We start from the raw sequence: 6,003 nt of genomic DNA on the forward strand, positions 1-6,003 counted from the left end.
CATATATATGCCAACAAAGCTAGCTTATACTGGATTTTATTACTATTGTGCTCAAGCTACAGTATGAAGCTTTAATTAGCACTTAATTACTCTTCTTGCTATGCTTGCAGAGGTAGAGGGATCATGCCTCATATGCAGAGTTACGCCTCATATGCAGAGTTACGTATACTTAAGAATCGGGTGCAATTTCATCGTATTTTTATTTACTTTCTACGGCTTCTTCTCCGAGTGCATATTTAGTGTATATATGTAGAACAATGACATCTATGCTGATATGTGTATGCAACTCTCCTTATTTTGTTAGTTTTTACAAGGGTCTGTCACAATTTTGTTTTATTTGTCTGGGGTGATTTATTTCCCACTGCTTGTAATTTGTGGTAGAGAAATTGAGAGGGAGGCCCCACTGTGAGAGTTTGCAGTTTGTGTGTTGATGTTTTTTTTGAACAATCACCGGGGGGGAGAGGATCCCCACCTGAATATATTACTCAAAGGTGCCCGAGGGCAAATTGCAGAATACATTATAGATTACAGCGAGAGGAGAGGTACATGCACCAAGACACGACAGCCTCCCTACTAACGTGGTCCTTAAATCTGAAGGACCAAAGCGTGAAATCGGAGATAATGTTCCGAATAGTATCTAGGGGGAGTGTATCTCGTTACGGAACACACGAGCGTTTCTGGAATCCCAGAGCTTCCACAGGACGGCAAGGGCGACAGTAGGCCAAATGTTGATGTCGAGGCCTACCGGAGTAGGAGTATCCCAGATGAGGTCGATGCGGTTAGGGGCCTGGAGTCCCAGTATGGACCAGACCTGGCCCGTGCATGGGCAGAGTAGAGCGAGGTGCGCCGCATCCTCAGAAGACAAGTCACATCGAGGGTAAGACAATCCCGAGGTAATGGTCTTGCGATGTAAGTTCGCCATCGTTCTTACCCTGTCACGATAGAGGAGCCAGCTGAAGATCCTCACCTTGATTGGTGCCTTGGATCCCCAAATGTGCCCAGCGTTGAGGTCAAGCTCATGGTCGGAGGAGAGCAAAGAGTAGGCGCACCTCGAGGTGAACGAGGAGCCGTGGATGAGGAACCTGTCGTTGGGCGCATTGCTTGTGGTAACATCCTGCAAAAAAGACAAAACAGACACAAGCTCGGCAGAAGCCACATTGGTTAGGCGGTTCCGCAAAGTAGCGAGTAAACCATTATGCATGACATGAGATACCAGGACAGAGGGAGCAGTGGAGTGAGAGAAAAGGTGGGGGTATTTTTCTGCAAGCGGAGTCGGCAAGAGCCAAGTGTCGAGCCAGAAGAAAGTGGAAGTGCCATTGTTAGTAAGGACGAAAGAAATTTTACGAAGGTGGTATAGTTGTTGGTTAACGATTTTCCAGAGGTAGGGGGGGATTTGGTGGCCTAGATGTGAAGTCGAGAGAGTAGTGTTGAAAGAACCAGTTGACCCAAGGTAGGTCAGGTTTTTGAAGAAGTTTGAAGGCGAATTTCATGAGAAGGCAGTTGTTTGTGTGTTGATGTTGCTTGCGGTGGTGAATGGAAAGCCGGTCGTGTAGCCGTCTGTTGCGTAGTTATGTGCCGATATTGCTCGCGGTGGTGAATCGGAAGGCCGGCCGTGTAGCCGCCTGTTGCGTACCATGGTGGCAGTGGTTAGCCCTGTAAGGAGGAAAGAGAAGATTGGCATGTAGATCAGTGGGTAGCAAGAGTTTCGCGCTGATCACGTGCCCCTCAAGCACAGGCACGCGAAGATAGACGACAATAAGATTGATCATACGGTTGCGGCTAAAAGTGTAAGTGGTCACGGGGGAGGGGGGATTGAGGAGAGATGGCATGGAACTCACCAAAGTAAATGGGAGGGAACCGATGAGTGGGGAGGGATGCATTGGTGATGGAAGATGGGTCTGGTTGCTGAATTTCTAGCTAGGAGAGCAAATCGCCCAGTTGTGATTCATGAAAATTTGTGTTCGCTCCGTAGAAAAGCACGAGCATAGAATATGTATACCCGTTGCAACGCACGGGCTCTTTCCCTAGTCTATCCCTAATAATAAAGCACGGATTGACTCCGTGGGTTCACCGTTACAATACGCTTTCTTCTCATGTCATAATACGCTTTTAGAATTTGTCGCGCCCCTTTTATATAAAACCCCTTATGGTGTGGGGAATTCAACCCGCAGTCCAGTAGAAGTAATAATAAAGAAACGATTCGGGAATCCCTTTCTTATCCCGACCGCGCCACCAACGCTCCCGTCGCCAGCCACGGATTGCAATGGCGCCGCTCCTCTCCAGCGAGTCGTCGATGGGATACATAGAGGAGGTGTTAGGAAAGAAGAAGGGCAGGGAGAGCGGGGTTGACCTAGGTCCCGGCGGACGTGATGCCGGGGTCCGTACGCCCGCTACCTGTTCGACCCCATGCAGGCTGTCTCAAGTGGTAGAACTAGGGAAGAAGAAGGGCAGGGAGAGCATTAACAGCCAATGGAACAAGACGAACGGGACTTGGCCGAGGATTAACCCCATGAACGGAGAGCCAAACAAACGTGGGATGAGTGAGGACACCCACGGCGTCGGCTGATCAAGGGGAACCCCGCCGATGAGCCCGCTGGAGACCCCCACCGCCCACAAGGCGGCGTGCATCCACCCTACCGCCGATAGGACGAACGCGGTCATCAGTTCGTCGGTCGGCTGGACTACCCTGACGATGAGCGCCATGAACGCGACCAAAAGCACCACCACGACGACCGTCAAGTTGTGCACCAGATTGATGTGCCCCTCCGCGTCTTGCCTGCTGTGGGGGACAGGTTGGGCAGGAGGGCGAGGGCCGGCACGGTGCCGCTGACGTGCACGCGGTGCCTGGCCAGGCCAGGGGGTAGCCCGCGTACCCGGCGGCGAACGCCGTGCTGGCGTGCAGAATGAAGACGGCGGCGCGGGGGGCACCGAGATGGCCGGCGACGAAGTAGGCACGGGCAGGGGGCCGTAGGAGAGGCGGATCAGGTCGGTGCAGAGGCACCAGCTCCGCCAGATGCAAAGCATGAAGCGGAAGGCGTAGGAGCAGAGGGCGAGCGACATGATCCACACCTGCACCATTGGCTGCCCGGCGGAGCACCATAGCAGGAACGAGCTCAAGCGCTGTGAGCGCGGGCTGTCAAAGTGGCCGAGTGGGGGGTCAAGTGCAGGCTGCGCGAGCGGAAGGGAATCGGGGAGAGGCAATAGGGGGCCATCAACAGGAAAGCAGCAGGTGGCGTGCAACACCGGCCTTGGCCAAGACATGCTTTGACTGCAGTTGTTTCCACGGCATTCTTTGACTGCAATTATCTCAGCAAAATCACATGGTAATCTTTCTGTACAGATTGATTATTTGTGTAGGACCGGAGTCCTTTGACTGCAATTATCAGAGCAAAATCACATGGTAATCTTCAGTAAATTACAAGATGTGCTCCTGTACTGATTGATTATTTGCTTAATCATAATTTTGTGATGAATCATCGAATAGTGCCTTAAGATTCAAAGACTTTAATTTTTAGCCTTTTTCGATTAATTACATCTGCACCTTTGTTCATGGACGGGAGGTGCTTTTGATCTTCTAATTACATCCTCCGGGTTAGGTTTTTGTGTTGTTGGTCAAAGGTCTGTATATGAGCGACTTAGATTTGCTTTTCTTCATGCACATTGTTAGAGTAATATCCATGCACTTTTTTTTCTTCTGAATTTCCTTCATGCATCAGCGTATATGTTTTTTGTGATTTTCCACAACTTTTGTTCTTGCTATTTTTTGTTCATGCATCAGCGTATATGTTTCTTGCTATTCTGGATAATTGAAGAAGTGGTTAAAATTCTGTACATGGAGTTTATGTTGTCGAGAGATTGTGTCCTGATATTAATTTTTTAGTCCAACATTTGTTCAGTTGGATTGTTATGAACTTGTGAAGAACCCATTGTTAAATTTTGATTTTGTTTACAGCTGTCATTACTAATTCTCATCACTGATGGTTGTTTGTAGTTAAGATTTTTTGCTAATCCATAAGATTTTCGGCTAATTCTCATCACTAATTTTGTTTACAGCTGTCATTACTAATTCTATTAAATCTGAATTTCATTGGTGAAGCACGGTTGGAAAACAAAAATCATGGATAAAGCTTAGTGATTCACAGTGAAGAGTTTCTGCTAATCCATCAGCTAATGCATGCTAATCTAAGCATTACATCCTGTGAAGATATTTATTCTATGAGTCTTGCAGCCCTTTGTTGTTGTTGAAGCTAGCTGTGTGATGCCCTTTCTGTTTCATGTGATTCGATGCATATATAGACAGATTATATGTTGCCAGGACTTGATACTTGGACCTTCATAAGATGGCGCAAGGGGAGCTATGGGGATAGATTGACAGCAATATCTGCAAGCATCTCGTCAAAAAAAAATACTGCAAGCAGGAAATTAAAGTACAAAAACTACTTTGCATCGCCTTGGCTATAAGAACGCCTTGACTCCCCCGGCCGAAACCCCTATTCGATTGCTTCCCATGCTCGACATTGTTGTCGTCGTTTTGCCGACTTCGCTAGAATCTCGCCGTTCGACTTCGCCGGAATTCTGTCCGCCTGTTCTCCATCCATGGTACATGGTTCAGTGCCTTCTGTAGATTGATGCATATAAAATTATCTACTATTTTTTCTATAATTTCACCATCAAAAGATGTTCTATTTGTTTGGTTACTAGCTGTTTTAGTTGTGCCCCTCGATCATGATAGCCAATTGTTTTCCTGTAAACTCAAGCTTCCTCTTTATCATGATTATCAAAATACCTCCATCATGAAGAACAAAGACTATTTGTGATTTTTTGTATTATCCTTTAGTTGCTTGTTGTGACCTAAAGAATTGGCAAGCATTCATATGTAGCAGACAGTCCTATATGTTGATACATGACAGGTGTATGGGCATGAGTCAATTGGTTGCACCAATAGTTAGAAAGTCTTGTGCAAAGTTTTCAAACAAAGGATTATTATTAATAATTACTGGAACACCTTCTCTATTATTGCTCTTGATTTTAGTATTATCCGATTACTGGATCAATAAATCAGCCTTGTATGTTGGCATAGGCTCAAGCAAGCCTCTGTATTTTGCCTTTATTAGGAGTTGGTGAGGCTCAAGCGACTAAATTGGTTTCCTGTGAACTCAAGTTTTTTAATGATTATCAAAACCTTGACTGGTTCAATTTTTATTTTCTCTGCAATTGTTCCTTGTGTATGCGCAGATGTAGATGCTATTTTTTTACAGTTTCAGAACACCTATGCATGCCAATGTAATAGTGTTTTTCCATTAATCCATCCATGCGCTGAACTGACAATTTTGTTACTCTGTTCACGTTGCAATCACAACGAGCAACAAATGTATGCACTGAACTACTGGAGTAAGGTAGTGAAATACTTCTTGCTTGCGTGAGTTGAATTTTGGAACACAGGAAGAACATACAACAGAGTGTATGCACTATAGGTATGCTATTACTTAAAGCCTTATTGCTTGTCTTGCAATGGAAGAGTACATTTCCTTGCATATAGAACTTACAAATGAACTTCATAGTGAGTATTTCTTCTAGCAGCTTATAGATCATCTTTGCAATTTTGTTGTCTCTGAAGCATGAAGTTAAAAGGGAATAAATCACTTTCTTTTAAATGGGTTCCATTCTGAATATAAATTAGCATATCCAGGCCCTAGACCACTTCTTACATATGAATAAATGACAGGTGGCTCTTTTCTCCCGTTGCAACACACGAATTTTTTTGCTAGTCTCTCCCTAATAATAAAGCACAGATTGACTCTGTGGGTTCATCGTCACAATACGTTTTCTTTTCATGTCATAATACGCTTTTACAAAATCATAATATAAACAAGGTGGTACTAATTTGGGGTACGCACTAAAGATTTTTGTCAAAATTCCTTATTAGAACGTTATTTCGCTCACGGGCTTGGTCGCTTGGGCCTGGGTAAAAAGGAAAATAGACGAGCAAGCAATCCTTCGACG

The sequence above is a fragment of the Triticum urartu genome, chromosome 4A, assembly GCF_056163025.1.
Source record: "Triticum urartu cultivar PI428250 chromosome 4A, HENAU_Tu73, whole genome shotgun sequence".
NCBI classification, from domain to species: Eukaryota; Viridiplantae; Streptophyta; class Magnoliopsida; order Poales; family Poaceae; genus Triticum; species Triticum urartu.